We start from the raw sequence: 9,739 nt of genomic DNA, 5'->3' as shown, positions 1-9,739 counted from the left end.
TGCACTTACAACCTTTCTCTAAAACCTTGCCATCATTCAGTTGCTGTCTTGGCAGGAGTTAAGTGGAATAGAACTGGGTTCTTGCCCTCCCACCTGAACAGACAATCTTTGAGATCTCTGGTACAGTATCCTGGTGTTGAGTCAATAGGCAGAGAAACCAAAAATACCTCAAAAGGTTGACAGCTTAAACAGCTTGAAAGCTGTGGCTGACACAGCTGTGTGTCTATGGCATTACTGAGCTGTCAGTGGCGTGCTGCTCAGTGCTTGGTAACCATTCTTCTGGTCTTATGGCACATCACCCGTAGATTCTTTTCCCCTCCTTGATCACTCTGTCTTTGATAAAATGCTATTGATTGCTTCTGGGCTTCCCAGGCACAAATCAGGCTCTCAGGACAAAATCAAATTGTCTTTGTAGCCAATTATTGACGGTGTCATGGGGTGGTGGGATGGGAGAGGCTGCAAGGCAACATTTTCATTAGGGAGAGGAAGGGGGAGAGGATCAAAAACAAGCAGGCAAGTGTCAGTGGGAACAAGGAAGCTCCAACAGCCCTGGGTCAGGCAACCTGAGCTGAAGAAGACAGCCAGAAAAGACAGGCAGGACACAGTGGGATGTGGGAGAGAGTCTGAAGCTGGCTGCACACCTGCCAGAGGTGAGGAGGGGTCTCAGGAAAGGAGAGGATATGTATGGCTGGAGGTGCTGGAAGGTCAGAGCAGGGGCTGCTGCTCTTCGACTGGCAAGTGGGCAGAGCTGGAACAAAGGGAGCTGCACAAGACATGATGTAAACCTTGATGTCACCTCATCTGGCAAGGACAGGAGGTATTGCTGGAGATGGGACTTGAGAAGAGGCACAGCAGAGCTGGATTCCTTTCTCTCAACTGGAGTGCAACCACAGCAGACTCCAGCAGAATCCTCTGGAGTTGGGGCCTGGCATATAAACACATTAAGAACTGCTATTCATAGAAGCAGTGCAAAAAACCCAGAGGGCTGGCTCACAGCTCCCAGCAGTCACACATGAAACTCTATTTATACCTTCCTACACAACCAAATGAGCTGTGATTAACAAACACAGGCCATTTCAGCATCACAGACTAGGCTTGATGGTAATTAAAAAGGGGGATGGAGAGGGGGGAAAATGTTTTTCAGCTCCCCATTGTGCCTCTTCTCAGTCTTTGTTTTGTTCTCAGTTTTGCTGGCAGTCTCCATGTCCTGCCTCCCAGAAGTGATTCAAAGATTATTTGATTATAGGAGGACTGTTTTGTTTACAGGACAAAACATCATCCCCTGGAAAACTTAGGAGATGCTCGTGCTGCAAGTCCATGCCTGCAGTGGTTGGTCCCCATCAAGCCCCAGGTGCTGGAACGGTGTCTGTGTGTGCACGTGCACATGTATTTGTGTTTGTGGGTGTGTCTGTGTGTGCACGAGCACTCAGTGGCTGGCCAGGTGGAATCCCTGTGTTTAAACAGGAGAAAGCTAACTTCTGAGCCCTCCTGGGTTTGGGAAGGAAAAAAAAAACGAAAAGAAAATCAGGAAAAGGTGAATCCTCGTACAGATTCGAAACAAAACAAAAACAAAAACCACCAAAACAAACAAACAAAAACTAAAAAGGAGGAAAGTTAAAGGTATCTGGTATTGTTATTTCCAGGCCCCAGAGGAAGCATAGAGGCTGGTGTTAAGTCCTATTCTGTAAAGAGCTGCTTGCTCTTAAGGGTCATTCTCTCATCCTTCTTTCACCAGGAGAAACAGCAGCCGAGAGGGGAGATGAGTGGCAGGAGCCATGGGCAAAGGCAGAGACCCTACAGAGACATCCCTTTGATGCTCCAGCTCTATTGCTGCAGCACCTCCCCCTCCCCTCACCAAATGCCCACTACCAAGAGGAGCTCAGTAGACCACATTGCATCCCAATTACGCTCAGCAGTGATTTGGGGCTCTTCCCATCCTCTAATTCCCTCCTGCTGCCTTGCTGTGTTCCAGGGCCTGTGCCTGTTTGTGGAGCTAATGCTCTGCCCAGCTCCAATGCAGAGGCTGCAGTGAGAAATGACTGTGCATTGCTGAGCAGCTGGAAGCAGTTATTAACTGAATTTGGCATCCTAGCTGAACTACAAATGCATCTGGGTGGCTTGAATTGTTCTTAATTATATTTTGCTTTATTGTTTTCATTTTGCACAGTGCTCTACCGCTACTCTCTGTATAGCTCTGTGCTGTACATTTTCTCTGCTTTCAGCCCAGGGTAATTGCTCCTTGTCGTGCTGTGTTTGCCATTTTAATTTTTTATCATCTCAGATACTTTCTTTTCTTTCCCCCTTTTGATTATTTGGTTATGTCATTCCCATTTGCCCTGACATTTCAATAAATTCACTTCTACATTATCTTTGTCCCTAGAGCAGCAGTTTATCCCTCTCTTTCTAATGTCTCTGTCTCAAAGCTGGATATGAACTGTTTATTTTTTCCTAAGTTTCCCTTTTGGGCTGAGCCGCAACCAGCAGCAGAGAGCAGTGTGTTGGGCTGCAATCCTGGAGCCAGAGTGCCCCCTTCCAGAAATTCTAAGGAATAACACAGTTCCCTTTAGGGGAAGAGGCACAAGCCAGACAGGACTCTGCAGCTCAGGGTCTAGCCACAGGTTAGTATTCAGATACTTAGATGAGACTAACTAAAAGGATGGTGCTGCAAATGATGTCTAAGGAAGTGAAGCTTTTTTGAGTACATTCCTAGATTGAGGGAATGCCCTTTATCCACTAGATTTTTCACTTCCCTCTCTCCTTCAGCTTCTCTTTTTGTCTCTTTCAAACCTGCATTTTGATCCTTCCAGCTAAGAGCTCAGAGGAAGGGTCTACAGTCTTGTTGGACTGGGGACAGAATTCTTCTCCTTCATGCTCAGGTTGTGCATGAGGAGGTGGCCCTCCTGCAGACCAGCACTTCTTCCCTTTGCAGCAGCTGATTCCAGCCCAAACAGGCAGCTTCTGTTTGGTCAAGGCCTTGGGCTTTGGCAGGCACTGATAAATTTAATTCTGTGGTTAAAGACTGCTCTCAGCTGGCCAGTCCTGTCACTTATGGAGGGAACAGCCCCTCTTGCAACATCACTGGAGAAAAAGAGGCTCAGGGGGGACCTTATCACCTCAAAGGAAGTTGTAAACGGGTGGGAATTAGTCTTTTCTCCCAGGAACAAGAGGGAGTGGCATCAAGTTGCACCAGAGGAGGTTTAGATTGGATATTAGGAAAAATTCCTTTACTGAAAGTGTGATCTGATGTTGGAACAGGAAGCCCAGGGAAGTGATGGAATCAGCATCCTGGATGTGTTCACAAAAGTGTAGATATGGAACTTGGGGACATGCTTTAATGGTGGACTTGGCACAGTTAGGTCAATGGTTGAACTTGATTACCTTAAAGGTCTTTTCCAGCCTTAATGATTCTATGATTCAGTAACTCTTACACTTTTTTGATCAGCAGGATAGCATGAACAGAAGGGCTCAAGGGCCTTGTCTCTGGTCTCTGGCTGCCATGGAGCAAAATCTGGCAGCTCAGTTTAAAGGGATTGATGAAGATGGGTTTTGAGGGAGCTGTTGGCCTTTGTGCAGGAGTGGGGTGGCACAGCCAGCTATTGTATCCCAGTGTTTCTGTGGGAGACACAGAATACTGCTGGGGTGGATACTGCTGGGTGGAGAGGTGAGTGGAACAGAGGAATATGATACTTTATTAACCTGCCTTTTTGAGGGCTGAATAGTGCTTACCTTGACACTACTCTCCAAAGAATGGTCCTCCCAGATGGTTTGTTTTCTGTAGCAACAAAATGACTGTGACTTGAACTGTGGTTTGGACCGTGAGTTCACCCCAGCAGCTCTGTGCATACAGGTCTCTCTTGAAGTGCTTGTGTTGAAAACATTTGTCCATTTGAAGAGGTAACAGAAAGACTGAGACAGACCTTCACATTAAAATTATTCTCAGCACAGAGGAGGCTGGGTTATACCTGCATCAAGAGGAAATGTGAAGGAAACACAGTGCCCACACCTCATTCCAGAGAGGTATGAACACATATGGTTTGTTTGAAACTGTAACACCAGGTTTAAGGTAAATGTAATGACATTATGCAGTCCTCTTCAAATACTTTTCTTATTGCTATTAAACTTTATTAATATAAGGATATAAGTGCTTCAAGGCACTCCTTTTAGACTTCAATAAAGTCCTCTTGTATTAACACCGGAGTCTTGCTTTTTCTTGTATCTTTTAAGACACTCCAAAGACAAAACCTACCCTGGTAATTCCAGGGCAGGAAGGTCCCTTGCTAATACATGGCAGTTCCTCAGCACTTTGGGAAAGACACAAGCTCCTGTTAGGGCTGTCCCAGCAGTCAGCTAACATCCTGGAATGGGAGGCCGTGCCATTCTCACATGGTAAGCACTGCTATGCAGCTGGGGAAGCTCGGGCAGAGTGAGGGGACACAACATGCCCAAGAGCACATAGTGAGTAAGGACAGAGCAGGAACTAAACCTCAGCTGCTTCTCTCTAGACCTTGCCTTCACTACACCACTTCATCATTCTAAGCCAAAGCTGCAGCAGCACCAGGAATGCAACCCGCTGCCATGCAGTCACACTCATTCAGGTTCTCCCACTGCCAGGCTGGCCAGCCAGAGCAGCACCACAGGCTCTGGGCACTGACACTGCTCTCTCAGGTGGGGATGCACAGTCCTGAGGGATGCACACTCCTGGCTGAGGCCACCTTCCCGTCCCTGAGCCAGCCTCAGCAGTGCCCAGCTGAGCACACAGGAATGCACATGTGCAGCGCTGGGAGAGCAGCAGCACAGAAATACAGCTGCACCCCAGCAGGATGAGGCTAAAGCTGATCTCTCCTCTGTGGAAATCTCAGCAGCTGCTAGACATGAGGGGATTTGGACAAAGTATTGTGGTTGGGTCACTGGGCTGAACCAGCTACTGAGCCTAAACTGTGCCAGTTTGCAAGCCAAGAGGCAGTCACTGCATCAGGGCTGCATCAAAAACAGCATGGCCAACAGGTCAATGGGGGAGGTTCTCTCCCTCTACTCTGCACTCATGAAACCCCATCTGGAGTTCCCCCAACATAAGAAAGACGTGGACCTCTTGAACTGTGTCCAGGGGAGGGCCACAAACATGCTAAAACAGCTGAAGCACCTCTCCTATGAAGGCTGAGATGGTTGGGGATGGAGAAGAGAAGACTCTGGGGAGACTTTATAGGAGGCTTCCACTGTCTAAAGGGGGCCTACAAGAGAGCTGGAGAGGGATTTTTTACCCGGGTATGCTGTGATATGACAAGGGTTAATGGCTTTGAACTGAAAGAAGGCTGTTTTGGCTTGGATGCTAGGAAATGAGGGTGGTGAGGCACTGGAACAGGATGCTCCACCCCTGGAAGTGGTGAATGCTCCATCTCTAGAAATGCCCAAGGCCAGGTCGGATGAGTAGCCTGTTCTAGTGGATAGGGTCTCTACCCATCCATTGATCTCTCCCTTCCAACCCAAACCATTCTATGATTCTGTGAGCAGGAACTGCAAGGCATGTGAATAGGCACACAAAGCTGTGTCCTGGTTCTGAGGGTCTTACAGTTTTATTTCTCTTAGTTCTAATGAAATGGTAGGACTAAGCAAGGAAACCTGTGTCACTAAGGCAAGCATAGCTCTGTCATAACTATTTCTGGCCATTTTAGGAGCTAAGATGGGTGAAGAAGCAAAGCAGACATCCAGGGTTTGTGCTGACTGTGTTTGAAGGCCAGGCCATAACTGGAAATCCTCACCATAGACAAGCATGGTCAGTACATCAGAGTCTGCAATCACTTTGTCCTTCAGGCCCAGAACTATTTTTAAAGATCCTGACCTGGTTACAGACCTGCAGACACCTGGCAAGTGGGAAGGAGCAAACACAGGGACCTTCTCCATGATTTGAAAATAATTATTACCTGTGAATGTAGTCACCAAGACTTATTATCCTGGCCCATCCCATGTTTGTCATCTCCTCATCTCCTCCAACCCCCCAAACGTGACACACTCCTGTCTTGTCTGCAGTGCTTTTCAGAGCCAGATTTTCAGTCTGAGCGTGGATCAGAAGCTGTGGAGCCTGGGGCAGCTGGGGGAGGCTGACACCTACAAAGCAGCAAAGGCTGAGCCCACAGCCTTCTCATTCATGCCAAGGAATTTTGGCTGCAGGTATAAGTTAATTCCTGGTATTGCTGGCAGGAGATCCCCCTAGCTATTCACAGCAGTGCTTTAATTCAGCCCACCTATGCTCAAGAGAGGATCCTGTGCAAGAACAACCCAGTGCAGAGCTTACATTAATTTAGATACCAATAAAGGCTTTATTTATGGTAAGGCTAAAAAGTGATGTGTGAAGTTAAAAAGTGACACCCCACTTTGCCCCAGAAAACAATGGAAAGACCTCTCCATTGGTGAAGCACCTGCATGAATAATGGTACTTTTGTACCCATGATTATCACAGCATTTGCTGCATGTAGATGTATTTATTAAAAGCAAACAGCTATTGAGTGACAGTACTGGGCTTCCTGGTATGCTGGCATTCTAGCACAGAGCTTCTGTGAGGCAGAGGGCAGATGATTGTAAATAATTATAGAATCATAGAATCAAAGAATCATTTGTGTTAGAAAAGATTTCTAAGACCATCAAGTCCAGCACTGCCAAGTCCACCACTAAACCACATCCCCAGGTGCCACATCTACCATACTTCCAGGAATGGTGATTCTACCATTTCCCTGAGCAGCCTGAACACCCTTTCAGTGAAGACATTTTTCCTAATCTCCAATCTAAACCTGCCCTGGCACAGCTTGAGGTCATTTCCTCTTGTCCTGATGTTTGTTACTTGGGAGAAGAGACTGACCCCCATCTGGCTACACCTCCCTGTCAGATATCTGCAGAGAGTGATAAGGTCCCCCTTTGGAGCCTCCTTTTCTCTGAAGGCTGAACAAACCCAGCTCCTTTCTGCTGCTCCTCATCAGATTTGTGCTCCACACCCTTCACCAGCTTTATTGCCATTCTCTGGACCCACTCCAGCCCCACAATGTCTTTCTTGCAGTGAGGGGCCCAAAAATGAACAGAGGATTTGAGTTGTGGCCTCACCAGTGCTGAGCACAGGGGGATATCACTGCCCTGGTCCTGCTGGCTACATTACTGCTGATACAGGCCAGGATGCCATTGGTCTTCTTGGCCACCTGGGCACACTGCTGGTTCATGTTTGGACGACTATCAACCATCTCCCCGCCCCGACCCCCCCCCCAGACATTTTCCTCCTGGCAGCTTTCCATGAATTCCACAAATTATGGAAAACATGACTGAATTCTCTTTGTGAAGTGTAAGAACCAGCATTCATTTTGTGATGCATTAACCTGGCAGTTTTGCTCAGTCTCATAAAGGCACTAACAGGACAGATGTTCCCCTGCAGGTGTGTGTGCAGGGGGTCAGTTTGGCCCCGTGTCAAACTCCCAACAAGGGGGAGCCTGTGCATGGGCACACAGAGGGCAAAGGCACACTGCACAGTAGGAAACAGGGCTGCCAAGCCACAGACATGTTAAGCAGCATGAGACAAGGCAGGAGAGGTTCCTATTGGGCAAGGATAAAAAGGGGAAAAGAAAAAATCCTTCATGCAGCATTGGCTGAGCTCTGCACCACAAGCCAGCCTGAGAGGTGCTGGTTTAGACACTGTGGAAATGCAACATTGTTAAATTGTTTAATCATTTTTGCCATCTGCCTCTGGGAAACCAGGTGCACATTAGGTTGACCATTTACCCATGTGTTTTCTCTATCCAAAGTGTTGTCCAGAAGAGAAGTCAGCTATCGGGATGTGCTTCCTCAGGCTTCTGCATGAGCAGAGGGGAGGGGACCAAAGGATACTTGAGGTTCTCCTTGAGATCCTCCCAATATTCTGGGACTGTGCAAGAACCAAGTCAGAGTCCAGCCTAGGTCAGAGACAATCTTCAGCTGTGTGCTGGCAACTGAACCTGCCAAAGTGGCATACAAGAGGGCATTAGTGGCAGCCTCATTTTATACAGCACTACCACTGCAGCTAATCCAGGGCTGCCTGCATGAGGCCTATGGAGCATCATCCATGATGGAGAAGAGCTGTTGTACAGCAGCAATCCAGCAGCAGGCCTCTCAAGCCATACTTCATTTTGAGCTGCAGTTTCTGAGACAGATGGGTTTTTGACACGTGGCTGCTTTCCTCTGCCTTGTACCATCTTACAAGTAGTGCTCAATGCTGCTGCATGGAATAATTTGAGTTACAATCGTCTTGAACTGAGTGGGTGGGGGGCAGGTAGAAAGGCCCTTTGAGAAGGTAACTCCCCCATCAAGTTTTAAGAATGCAATTTTACAAGTTATCCCCTGAGGATTCCTTTCCAGCTAGAGGCAAAGGCAGTCCTGGGGCGCAATGCAGGGGAGCAAACCTGGCTGTGGGAATTCTGGCCAAGCAGGAGAAAGAACGGCTCAGCCCCATATCAGTGCAAGCTGTGCATTCACAAACAATCCAGGAGTGTGTTTACAGCAGGTAGAAACTGCTCTGTGAAGGAACTTGGTGCGGCAGAGCAGTGTCTGCACAGAGGAAAGTTTTTTTGGTGTGAATGGGCAAGTTTTTTTCCAAATAACCAGAAGTGTGCAGCCTGTCAGCCTCCACAGACACCTGCTCAGCTCCTTCAGCTCCTCTCTTGCTGGTGATGCATCTGTGTCCTTGACCAACTTTCCTGCCCAGCAAGCACAGGCTCTAGAGTGCTTTCAACAAGCATTTTCAACAAGCCCATTGCAGCTCAGTCAGCTGCCAGAGGCGGCTGCCTCCAGGCTCTCCTCATACCTGGATGTTCCTCCCTCCCCACTCCAAACTTCAGCTTTAAATAAAAAAAAGTAAATTAAAAGGGGAAAAAAAAGGCGGCATTCACTGATGAAGGCTCTCGCAGCTGCTCGCTGTACTCATCAAAGAGGAGGAAGTGCCAATTACTTCCTTGTAGGAATTGTTTCTGTAATCCAAGAGCTCAGCGGCTGAGCTGCAAATGCCGATTGCTGCCGCCCAGCACAGCCCCTGGGTCCTGAGCCAGAGCAGGAGGCAGCTGGCTGCCCACAGCCCCATCAGTTCACACTTTCACACAGAACACTCATAGCTCTGTTTTCCTTGTGACATTCACCATTTCCTGGTGGAGTGAGGACAGGCCGGGCGGCTGTGGGCACACTCACACGCAGGCCGGCACTGCAGACTCCGAGCCCAGCAAATTCCCCACGAACAAGCACAGAGAGTTCCTGCTCCCATCCCCACAGCGTCTTACCAGACTGGGAGGTTGCGAGAGCAAGAGGAACTGAAACGTGTTTGTGCTGGGAAATGCCTTTCCTGCCCCCGCCATTTGCTGTGCTAAGGCTCTTGCAGCCAAACAGGGAAGCATTACTTGTGGCCCACTCACAGCAGCGCAGCAAGAGCTGAGCAGAGCTCTTCCCAAGGACCTCCCAGGCTCTGGAACCTCTGTGCCTGGTTGCACTGCTCACAGACTCTGTGGGAATGAGAAAAGCCATGTACAAACATGGCACCAGAGAAAATGTGTCATGAAAAAAAAAAAAGGCATTTTTGTGCTGTTATTTTTTCCAATGCTGGCAGTAATCATTTGTTCAACTTTTTTTGCTGTGTGCCTTTTTTTAAAAATACCAGTAGATACAACATTTTCTGGAGAAGCTTCTCTCATGTCTTAGAAGAGTGCACACTCTAAAACAGGAAATGAAACTGGAAAAATAACAG

Source organism: Lonchura striata, chromosome 2 (genome assembly GCF_050655825.1).
Source record: "Lonchura striata isolate lonStrDom1 chromosome 2, ASM5065582v1, whole genome shotgun sequence".
NCBI classification, from domain to species: domain Eukaryota; kingdom Metazoa; phylum Chordata; class Aves; order Passeriformes; family Estrildidae; genus Lonchura; species Lonchura striata.
Note: the sequence above shows the minus strand (reverse complement) of the source record.